Raw genomic sequence first — 12,364 nt, 5'->3', positions numbered from 1 at the left:
CTCGCAATTAAAGAATAACAGGCCCGAATGGGCCCCAAAGAGCACAAGCAGCAGACGATGAAACACAGATGAACCGGGGTTACCGGGGCGGCAGCTTGTCAGCCACAAAGCGGATTTCCGGCGGGCAGACACACTGGCGATAAGGTGGAATAATTATCGCGATAATCACCTAAAGGCTTCCCCGAGGAGGAGGGGTCAAAGGATGGATGGAGGGGTTGGACGGGCTGTGGCTACATAACAATAGTAACAACAACAACAACAACAATAATAATAATAATAATAATAATAATTACACAAATTCTGACATCTGTGACTGAAGCCTTATCTTACTTTTCACTTGCGTGTGATTGTTTGACCCTGAGGAAGACCACCCTGTGCTCAGTGTGTATCAGCCTTGTTTTAAATCATGTTGTCTCCATAATGAAAATGTCTGGACGTCTTTGAGGAATTCATTCACTTCCTTGTGAACATAACATTCTCACCACATTTGTTCATCTCTGCTTGTTGTCCATTAAAATGCACCACAGTTTAACTGTAGTACAGCGTTCTCAGTGTTACAGGTATAAAAAAAAAATATATTAAACTGCACTGACTCATACAGGCCTGCATGTTTTGCACAGTTAAATCTTCTATAAAACTTTATGAAGATTTCAGTTTTTATGGTGCAAATTAAATTAGTAGGGAGCAACAAATCAAATATAATAAAAATACTTTTATTGTGTTGATAAAACAGTTTAATGTTCTGCTTTTAAGTTGGTGAATGAAGCTGATTTAGTGTCAGTGACAATATGAATGTGAGGGAGAGGACAGAAAATAAATGAACAGAAAGGGAAAAGTAAAAACGGTAATACAGCAGTGATGTTAGGGAGAGATGCGAAGCAAAGCTTAAAGAGACCTGATGGAAGTGGATGGAAAAATTTGTACAGCTGCCTTGAGATTACTCTGTTAAAATTCTACTTTACCACTTGAATAAGTTCCTGAATAACTCTTAAAAATTAAATAAATCAGTTTATTAATATTATTCTTTTCAATAGCTCAGAAGTAAACTTTTCAACTTTAATTTAACAACTTTAATTAACTTTAATTTTAAACTTCAAAACCTGAAAATGTGCGTCAGACTGGACTGTGCTGTAACTCTGCCTCCTGGTCTGCTCCTGGCTGAAACTCCAGCCTTGACTCACCAGCTTCGCCTTCAAAAAGAGCAGCAGTGTCAGTGACGGCCAGCAGGAAACCTGAGCGAGGCCCATTGTCCTGCTGTAGCTGCGGCCATCAGAGGGTCCCCTGCACCCGCTCATCAAATATACATCACCCGCCTCCACTGGGACGCCGGCAAACGGGACGCTCCTCTGGGAAGGCGACACCGGATGGGCAAAATGGAGGGAGTCCATCTGGGGTGGGAGGGAGGAGAGAGACAGAATGAATGGATGGAGGAAGAGTTCAGACAAGAGAGATTAGAGAGAAAGAAGAAATAAACAGTCAGAGGAACGGGAAGTGGATTTTCCTCAAAGCTCAAACTTTGAACTCATCACTTTTTGCAAGAGAAAGTAATTGAATTAACAATTTATTAAGTCTACTTCCACTGTTTGCTCAGCTTTGGACTTATTATGTATTACTTGCTGTCCACTGTAAGAAAGATGAAAGTTTTCTCAATTTATTTTTCCAGAAGTTATTCCCTGATTTGGTGATGATTTTGATGATGGCGGGGGAAAGCATCCTCTAACAGGCCACTCCAAAGTCTCCCATTGATGTTTGACTGGGTTCAGATCTGCTGACGGTGAACCCTCTTTCAAAGTCACTTAGACTTTTTCCCTCTGTCCATTTTGACCACTCCTGCTGGGTCTGTTTGGACAGAAGGAAATTTCAATAATTGCATCATGCAGTACACCTGTATGGAGTACACCTGTACGGAAGCAACAGCATTTGCAGAGTTTATTTTTCCTCTTAAAACATGCTACAAACACGTTACTGAGGATCAAAGAAAAAAGTCAGGACTTTACACCAGTTAACAGACATGTCAAATGACTGTGTGTGAGTGTTTGTCCGTGTGTTTAGGTGCATGTGTCAGATGAACGGTATGTGTGTGAGAGAAGAAAAACGTGAGTGTGTGTAGATCATGTCCAACATGCATAGGTGGCTGTGTGTGTGTGTGTGTGTGTGCAGGATGGACTCTGAGGGATCAAAAGTCCAGCGAAGCTTTCAGCGAGCAGAACATGGCCGCCACACTGCGTATTTCTGCCACATTTAGCAAATGGACACTGAAGTGGAGCCTTCCACCAGCATCCACCACAGTTTGAACGCACACCTCCTCATGTCGCTCCCTTCTCCTGCCCTCGCCTCCTCCTCTCCTTCCCCTGTTTTCCGTTCACTCTTGTCCTCTTTTCCTCCCCCTCTCTGCTTCTTCCAGCTCTGAATTATTGATAGTGAGTAAAATCTGACGTTGTAAACTTTGCGACCATTCACCAAATCGGCCTCAGCTTCTCACCAAGGGGGCCTGCCGAAGGGTAGGCAGTGTCTAACCGCACACTTTTAATGTAATTGCCTGTAGGGTTCCTTGTAAATATTTCATTGTCTGCCAGTACAAATTAAAGACACGAGGCTGGAGGAAAAGGTTAGTTGGTTTGCACTGGGAGAGATCCTCAGCACTTTACCTGCGCCTGCAGGTTTGGAAAAGGGCTTCGCCTCTCATCTCTCTCCTTTCTTAGAGGAAACAGAGTGGGAGACTGTGGTAGACTGTCCTTCTGCTTGACTTAGCCTTGAGTGATGAGAACATAGACATTAAAGTCATCCGTGCATCACTAGTAGATCGTCATGCCGTGTTGAATGATGGTAGCCGACTTGCACAACTTAAAAAGTGAGAAAAATATTAAATCGCATGCAGCTGCGTGACTTTTCTAAAACTCTTGCCTTTGTGAAGTAGCCATCTATGATCTTGCATTGTGGGGTTCAGGTAAAATACCTTTGCAATTTGTTTACATTACTTTTTTGCTACACTGTACTTTCATGCATTTACTGTGTTGTTCTTTTTGATTGTGGTTGCACATTTAGTAGTTGGCAGTGTGAGTGTGTGTGTACATGTGCATGTTAAGAGTGAGACACAGACAGGCAGAGACAGAACTGACGCTGTGGGTCACTGTATGGCAATAACATTAGGCTTAATATGATATTACAACGTATTATATAGGATTATTTGTATTATATTGTATTTGTAGTAGTAGCCAATACAAATGCCAATACTACTACTACTGCTGTATATTATATTATGCACATTGTAATTGCCGCACAATGATCCACAGTCAATTCTCTTTCTATCCCTGTCTCTCTGTAACTCACATGCAAGCATGCACACGCGTGCACGCGCGCACTCACTCTCTCTCTCTTCCCCTCTATCACACGCGCGCGCGCGAACACACGGTATCCCAGCTTGAGGGTTTCAAAATCATCACCATTAACCAATATTGTATTACAATACAACTGAAACACCCTGGTTTCACCTTTCATGATTTGGTGCCTCTCTGATTTTAAAATGTGGCGGGCGCGATAAGTTACATTAGCTAATGTCAACACCCAGGGAATATTTTGTGCAAAGGAAAGAGGAAAATTCCCGTTTTCAAATCACCCTTCTAACATTAATGTTAAATGTATACAGAACGCCAGAGACCCCGCGTTGTTAGACGGCTCAACTTACAGCTAAGTTAATGTACCAAGGATAGGTACAACAAGCGGTCAAACATAAGCAGAGTTAAGCTAACATTAGCAACAAGCTTCTTGAAATGATACATCAAAGTAACGGTTACACGACCTAATGCATATTAAAAGTAGAAAAAAAACACTTATCGCCTGTTGTTGCTAATGCATCGGTAAATTCCACAGTATAAATACTGACGTTCTTACCCAAAAATCGATGGATAGCTGGTCGGAAAACAAACTTTCGACGAACGGTTGGCAGCCGTAGCTGCAGGTGTGGTCTCGCGCGAGATCTAGAGAGGTCAAACGGTCACTTCCTTGCGCACTACTGCGCATGTGCAGAGAGAGACGGTAATCGCGCTTGGACGCCATTTTTAATGCCTTGATTTAATAGTTACAACACAACACACTGATATTACTTAGTGTTAGCATGGAGTGCTAGCACCACCATCGATTGCCTAAAGACACATGGATGATTTCACAACTTGCATAAATTTAGCTCCTAGAGACATGATCTGTTTGTTCTCTTAAATATTTTTTTTTTTTTGCATGTAATGCTTTTCAGTAGTGCCATGATTTCAGTAAATGCATAGTCTCAGCAGAGAGTTGTCCAACAGAACCACAGTCTGTATTTAGTGATCATATGATGTTTAACCATATTTGTTTTGCGGCGCTCTGCTTCCAGGCAATCAGCTCATTAATCAGCCAGTTTAGGTCTGTCAGATGTCTATTAATGGGTTATCTGCAGAAGCAGGTAACTAGCTAACTAGTTACTACTCTGCCAGGATTCAAGGCTGGCAGTAGATCAGCTGACAAACATTAGAAACACCTGCTAAATCATGCTTGGAGGATGTTTCCATGGTTTCTGAGACAGCCCCAGTCAGTGAGAGAGGTCCTGTATTTGAGTTTTCAGGTGAAGTTTGGGCCAGGATCTCAGGGTTCATCAGTCCACAGCAGGACTTCAAGCTTTAAGAGATTCTTTACAGGAGGATGTCATCACTCTTTAGGCTCTGTGGAGAGGTGAGTGGGTGAGAAAGAGAGAAAGAGGTAGAGAGAAAAGTAAAATATGCATGAAGGTGGGACTGTAAACTGAGCAACCAGGACAGGATGTTACAGTATTGGTGCAGCTTTGTCAGAGCGGTCATGTTGTGAAATGGCTGGGGAGCGCTGAGGGGTTTTTTGAGGATGAATCTCAGTGGAATACGAGTGTGCTCATCCATTAACTCACAAGTCGTTCTTTCTCTCAGAGAGCAGAGAAGGCAGACGAGTCTGTCATTGTGTTAAGAATTTCCTTGTTGTCTACATTCTGGTTAAAAGATGATTGCTGCGTGAAGTGAGCGCGCTTGTTTGATTGTCCAAAAGAAAAATCCTGAGGTTTTAGTTGCTTAAAGCTTATCATAGCTCAACCATGATTTATTTGTTATAGTCATGATCTTTCTACAATCTTAACCATCTACAGCCTTCACTCTGATCGGTGTGATTTTTAGTTTTTGTTTAGTTTTCATGTTATAAAACTCTTGAGTATTTGCCAGTGTGGACTGTTTTCTTTGAGGGTTTAGGTTAAGATGACGGTTACTAAGAGTTAACATTTACCTGGTATTGTTTGGAAACATTTTCAACTTCACCCTGCGCCTTATTTTCCCAGTTTTATCTCAGTCATGTCAAATTAAATTTTTTCTTGCATCTCCAAAGGGTCTGGCCGAGCTCTGGACTCCAACCTGTGGCTGACAGGGATGTTAATGCTGTCTCTGCCTGCGCCGTGTGGCTTATGATTTGTGGCATTTTTGAATGTGAGATTGCTTGTATCTCTACCCTTCTTTACATAGCGCTGGGTTTTACTGCTGTACTTGTGTATATGTTCATCATCACAGTGGTTTTCAGTGTTTCTTACTCTGCCCTTTTTTATTTTAGCCACTGTTCTCTCACAGGGTTATTTCTTATTCAGGGTTTCAGCATTTTTCATGGTTACACCTTTCATTATCTCCACCTCTTCATGTGTGTCCCTCACTCATTTCCTCCTTTTATAATCTGTTGTCGTGTCTGTTCACGTGCTGTAATTGGCCCCGCTGATGGAGAAAGAACAGAAGAAGAGAAAAGCAGTGAACAACAAGTAAAGAGAGACAGAATGACAGAATGAGAGAAATATAGACAGTAAATGAGACAGAGAAAGAGAGAAGACATATTTTGGATCAATAGATTAACTGAGTGCTCATGTATTATGCATCTGAGCCCTGCAGCACTTGCACATAAAGGGAATGTTGGGCAGGATTGGCGTGTAAAAGCTTTATAACCGCGGGCCTGTTTACTCTGAGAGTACAAGGGGACCGCTGTCATGCCGAACCGAACCGAGCAAACTGTGATGGGACGGGGTCTGCCTGGAAACAATCCTGCGTCCACCTTCCAGTTAATGATGAGTAGTAAGCAGCCAGGTTCAACATCAACTCAAACATGCACAAAATGTCCCACAGTGTGCAAAAACTCAAGTCAAAACTGTTTCGAAAACACTTTAAAACTCAGGCAGCAGCTCAGGACAACTACAGATGTCTCAGTTTTTATTTTGTGGTAAAGATGGAGAAAATGAAAATCTAATTCAAAAGAGCATTGTACTTTTAAACCTTCTGCCTGATCAAACTACCTGTCTCCAACTTCTGTCCCAACAAGTGATCAGTCTGTACCAAAGCAACATCCTGCTGGAATTTCACTTTATGTTTTAGGCATTTATCTGATAACTCAAACAAGCTTCATCTCCTACATGCAGATAAAAGTCAGAGTCAATAATCCTCTGAAGGATAGGGATAAAATAAGATCTGCCACGCTAATAAAATGCACTAAAATGACTTTATTCTTCTCTGCTTCAGCCAGACAGAGTGAATTTTGACTTCTTAATGCAACATCAGGGGTCTTCCTCCCTCTGCTCTGCCTTTCTCCTAAGCTCAACATTTCTCGACAATGACATCCCGAAGTGCCGCAGAGGGCCAGGCATCAAACAGCTCAGCCCTCAGAGCGTTTCCCCAGAGAGCCACCACGCTAATTTCCATACAAACAAAATCCTCAGCTCCTCTCTGCTCTGTACTACAAGAATAGAGAGCAGTCGAACAAAGGGAAAACAAGTAAACAAACAAAATGATGTATGAACATGTCACTGGGATAAGGAGGAAATAACAAGGATTAGAAGAGTGTATGTATGTAAATTAAAATTAATCTTTTTTTCCACTTATGTCTCTGGTGTTTGGGACTGGAGGGAGAAGCAGGAAAAGAGACAGTGATGCTCAGAAGAATCAGAGGAAATGTGTCAGAGTTATTTGAAGAAGCTGCGTGGAGGCTTTGTTTCAGCTCTGCTCCCAAATGTAGCCGTGATATGACGACAAGTAAATAACCTTCAAATGGATGAATGACAAGGCAGCAGAGCGTGAAGGAATGATCCTGAGATGGATGAGAGAGAATATGGGTCCAGCTCCAGAAACAGGAGCATCTGCTCATTTGACCATGGCTGTATCTTTCAAAGTTTTCAAAGTTTTTCACCGTACTTCAGACAAACTGAACTTTATGTGTGAAACTGTGGCTCCACTTTAATAGCACAGCTGCACTGTGAACAACAGTAAGCCTATGTGTATCACATCTGAATTGCTAGGCATTAAGAAAATATGCTAAGGAAAAGAAGTTTTCCTGAGGAGTTGTTCCATCCAGTTTTATTTTTTTTCACTGGCTGATACTGTGAGTGTTATGAGAAATGTCATTGTGGACCTGATGTGACAGGAAGCTTGAGGCAGGATTCTTCAGCTCCTTGGTGGTTTTCCAACCCCAAACCCGAACCCATAATAGCACTTAAAAAGCTTGGTGCAAAATGTAACGCAAGTAAACGCAAAGTAACACGTTCCCTTTGATTCTTCCCGGCCGTTGTTTATCTATTTTGTGCGCTTTGTTTTCAAATCATTATTCACTCCCTTTACAAAGCAGTGTGGTCCAGTGTTTTAATGGAGCACAGTGGGGCATGTGCAATAACTGAAATACCCCGAGCAAGGTCAGTGGTTAAATTTTTTTTTAGCTTTGCTTCAGTGTGTTTGCTTTGGCTCAAAGTCATGAGAAAAGCATGTGTCTGAGCAATTCACTGAATGTACACATGCACTGTATGAGACACAACTTTGACCAGTGATGAAAATGTATTTGATGGCCCTGACCTTTCATGGCTGGGTGGTGAAGGCCTGAAATATTTCAGTTTTGTTGGGTAACAGTATTTTGTAAATGTTAAATGAATGTAAATTCCTTTACACATTAAAGATTTTTGTCTTAGTCGAAGTGATGATGTTCACAAGTCAACACCACTTCATGGCCTCATGATGGACCAGATGACACCGCGGACAATGAAGAGAGAACCAGAACCTGTGTCAGTCTGTTCTGGGAGTTCTGATGCTGAAGAGTTGCTTTTGGTCCAGTTGAGTCTGTAGGTTGAGCTCAGCCTGAAATTTCAGGCCTGTGCAAAATTTAGATTCAGGTATAGTCAGAGTCTTTTGGCTGATTTTAACCGCCTCACTTCAGGAAAGAACCATGAATGAATGAATGATCGCATGAATCAACATACTGTATGTGCGTGTTGTAAGAGGGGGTATTCAGGTCTCACATATACCGCAGGGCTCCAGCTGGTGTGGGACGGTGGGGGTCTTTGTGTCCCATATAACCTCCCCATTTCTTGTCTTCACCCCCTCACACACACTGCCTCACACCCCCTTGACTCCCCCGTCTCCCACTAACAGGATTAGAGGACGGAAGGTGCTCGCTCAGCAGACCTCAGGACGTATACATGCGAGAGACAGCCAGCTATAAAGGTGGTCTGTGTGTGGGGGGGCACAGTGGGAAAGTGTATGTAGCTCTGAGGGATCCCAGAAGCTTTGAGACAGAGGCCCCTAGGGACAGGAGACACAACTGGGAGTCTGTGTGTTTTTGTGTTGGACCATGTGTCTAAGCACGCTGTGTGTGCATGTTCGTGGAACAAACCGCGTGTTCTTTTGTACAGTTGATGATTTGACATATGTTTTTTGTTTTTACCCCCAAAATGTTTATTCAAAACTATGAAACATTTATTGTTATGGCTCAGTAAATTCAGAAGATTAATCCTCACAAATCACAGCAAAAGACAAAATAGAAAACACACAGCTCATTTCTCTCAAGATGATGAAAATGAATTAAACCCATAACTAAACTACAAATCTCTGGAGGGAAAGACATTATGGCTGAAAACCTTGTGACGGGAAAAGATTTTACGGACGGTATGTAGACCTTCAGGATCGCATTCTCCCTCAACCTCTCCTGGGCAAATAAATGTAAAACTTGAGATAAATGCAACATCCCCTTCCCTTTTGTCCCCTCAGCCACAGCAGCTGTCCCTGTTGTCCTCACTGAACAGTGTCCTCTTCACGCTTGTTATGCCATCAGAGACAAAAAGGTGTGGTTGAATGAATGTTCTGAAGGTGTAAGTCTCCCTGGTTTTCATGGGTCTGAGTGTTTGTACGTATGTATGAGATTGAATTCCCAATGAGTGACGTATTGTCACGAGCAGCTTGCTTCAAACCAGGGTCGAGACGAAATGAGGACGAGGGGATAAGAAAGACGGGACCATAAAAATCCTCATGTACTGTTTCTTTGTGAAGAAATGTTTTGACGGGAGAAATAAAAAGTTCATCACGCACCTTGCCTGCTTAGATAGTGACAGATACTGGATTATTCAGGGGCAACAGTCAGTTGTCAAGTACTGTCAGAAAAAAAAACAGCCCCCCAAAAAAATGTTAACCCCCATCTTTTTTCGTGCCCAAGTCGAGGACCAAAGATTGACAAAGCCAATGTAAAGCAAAGCATTTGTTCAGTCTTTCACAGCAACAGTTATTCCACATGTACCTGGTGTTTCAGGGCTTGAACCTTTTTTTTTTTTACTTTCTTTAATGACCAGTGTTTTCTGGACACTGGACACTTTGCATCCTGTCTCAGACCTTGCATTGATGTTTGCTTTTTGAAATATTTATCAGAATTAAACAGGTTGCACAAACTCCTCTCCAGTACACCCAGCTTTGGCAACCATCACGTGGCAAGACGGCCAAAAGCTTTTAGTGAGGAAAGCCTGGTGCACTGGAGAAGAGTTGTGCAACTTGTTAAATCCTGTTGGACACGTATTGAAGTTCGCGCTGTAACAATCAAACAACATTGGCACTTAATGTTAAGAAACTGCAACTGAACATAATCCAGGGTCTTAAAGAATGTGGACCGACTTTGGAAAGTAACAAAGATTAACTAGTTATTTTAGAAAAGTTACTTTCCCCATTACTGGCCGAGCAGGTTTGCTGGATCTTGTCTCTGGGCCCTTGTTTCTGGAGAGGCCTACCTGCCAGCGCAGGGAGCATCGGGAGGGCCAGCGCTCTCATTACAGCTACAATGAAATAATTATGAATGGCGCGCCGAGACCTCATCACAGCAATATCTATTGTATTATTTATTCAGCCAGTCCCCTGGTTCAGGGGGAGAGAACACATATAAACTTCCAGCCTCGTTCCTCTCCTCCTCATTCCTGTTTGCTGCTCAAAGCAGAGGCACCTGCTTGCTCGCTCTCTTTCTTTCATTCTTTCTTTTTTTTCATTCTTTTTCTTTGTTGTTTTTTCTTCCCGAGATGAGGCACAGGGAGCATCCATCGGAGCCCTGAGGCCTTAACACATTCCGGCCTGCCAGCTGTGGACGCGCTACACTTGCCCTCATCTTTATTTTTTTATTTGCTCTCTCTTGTTTTTCTGGGGGTTTTTTTCTTTTTTTGTTGTTTCTTTTCACTCAATTTTACCAAAGGACTACAAACAAGAAATAGCTGGGATTTGTGGGATGCATTCTCAGTTTCCATACACGTACTTTGGCCAAGACCAGATGTTTACAGCATATAAAGGATGTAGCACATTTTTTCAGTATTCCCCAATGACTGCAGATTAACATCTCGCTCAGGTCTGCACAGGAGGCAGGAGAGAAAAGAAGAAATGCTCTCTCTGGTGTAAGGAAGCAGGATAATTTTGTATGCAACATGATGGCTGAACAAACTCGCTATAGACTGTGAGGAAAAACTTAGAGCACAGAGGGTCGTGGAGGATGACGCTGCAGCATGGATGCTGCACAATAGGCCTCATTCAGTGGCAGTGTTGGATGTGAAGGTGGCACAAGGGACAACAAAGAAGGATAAAAAGAGAGAGAGCGGTGGAGTGGCTGGGATGACAGCTGCATCATGGGGATCGGGGGAGGCGACGCCTGGGGCACAACAGGTGAGTGATGCTGTTGCCCGGCTGACTGTCCGTCTGGCTGACTGGAAGCACTGAGCGTTTGCTAATTATTACTGATTGGCTGGCATTGATGACGTGCTGTTTGAATGAAGTCTGCTCTCACAAAGAAGTAAGTGACACACAGTTAAAACCAGTGACAGAGGTTTGGACAGGAGAGCAGGTAACACGAGCCTGCGTCTTGATCAGGTCACAATAAACAAAATATATATGAAAAACCGTGAAAGTACAGTAGAATATCAAAGGCTTAGGGTACTGAAGTCTGAAAAATGTTGCTTTGTTTTATCTTAACACGTTTACTAGTGACATTTATAAAATTCAGCAACCACCACTGTTTTTTTTACACATATGGGAGAATGTTCAACAACATGATGGGAGTTAAAATGTCAGCAACTGTAAGAACAACCAGGCCCAAAAGAGAGATCCCGACACCTTCACCTTCAGTCACCGTAAATGACGGGCTGACTGGATGGCTGACCGGTCCGTTGGCTGGGTGGCTTGAAAGACTCCTGCTGCTGCATGGCCTCCAAGTGTCATGTTCAAGCAGATCTTGTTTCCCCTCACACTGCGTGTCAGACACACGTGTTGGCAGTCTCACTGGTTGTGACAACATTAATTGAAACCGTTGTTCTAGGCAGAGAAATACAACATTTCTGAGTTGTTGGGGGTTTTTTTTATTTATTCCAGAATCCATATCTAATGTTACTGTTCTCATTTACTGAGCATAAATACAGATTCATCAGTTTGAAATTTCACACAAATATTAGAGCTACAGTGCTACTGCAACTGCAACACACATGTTTACATGTACACAGACATGTATCAGAGAAGACTTTGAACTGTGAAGTGGCTAAACTCCCTGACAAAAAGAAAAGAAAACACATCACTCCCCTTTTAACATCTTTACTCTGGCTGCCAGTTTGTTTTTAGAATTGATTTCAAGATCTTACTCCTTACATTTAAAGCACTTTGTGGCCTGGCCCCAGATTATATTGCTGAGCCACTCTGCCCTTATCAACCTGCTGAGGTCTGAGATTCTGCTGGCTGTTAGAGCACCTCGACTAAAGGCACAAATGATAAACTCAACAAAACCAGTATCTTCTTGTATGTAATCTCAGCTTCTCATGTATGTTTTTGAGTTTTGTTGGTGCAGGTTTTTTTAGTATTGGCAGTGTTTTCAATTCTAAAATCAAATGTTTTCTTGTTAGTTGTTTCTTCCTGTTTTTCTTGTTTTATGTTTTTCGTTTTGCAAAGTACTTTGTAAAATGCTGGTTTTGAAAAGTGCATTTTAAATAAACATTAATACAATTATAAAAATTTGTTTATGCTTAGAGTGTGTTTTTGGTGCATTCTGTAATACAAACATAAAATAAACATACTTG

This window comes from Toxotes jaculatrix, chromosome 12 (genome assembly GCF_017976425.1).
Source record: "Toxotes jaculatrix isolate fToxJac2 chromosome 12, fToxJac2.pri, whole genome shotgun sequence".
Classification (NCBI taxonomy): Eukaryota; Metazoa; Chordata; class Actinopteri; family Toxotidae; genus Toxotes; species Toxotes jaculatrix.
Note: the sequence above shows the minus strand (reverse complement) of the source record.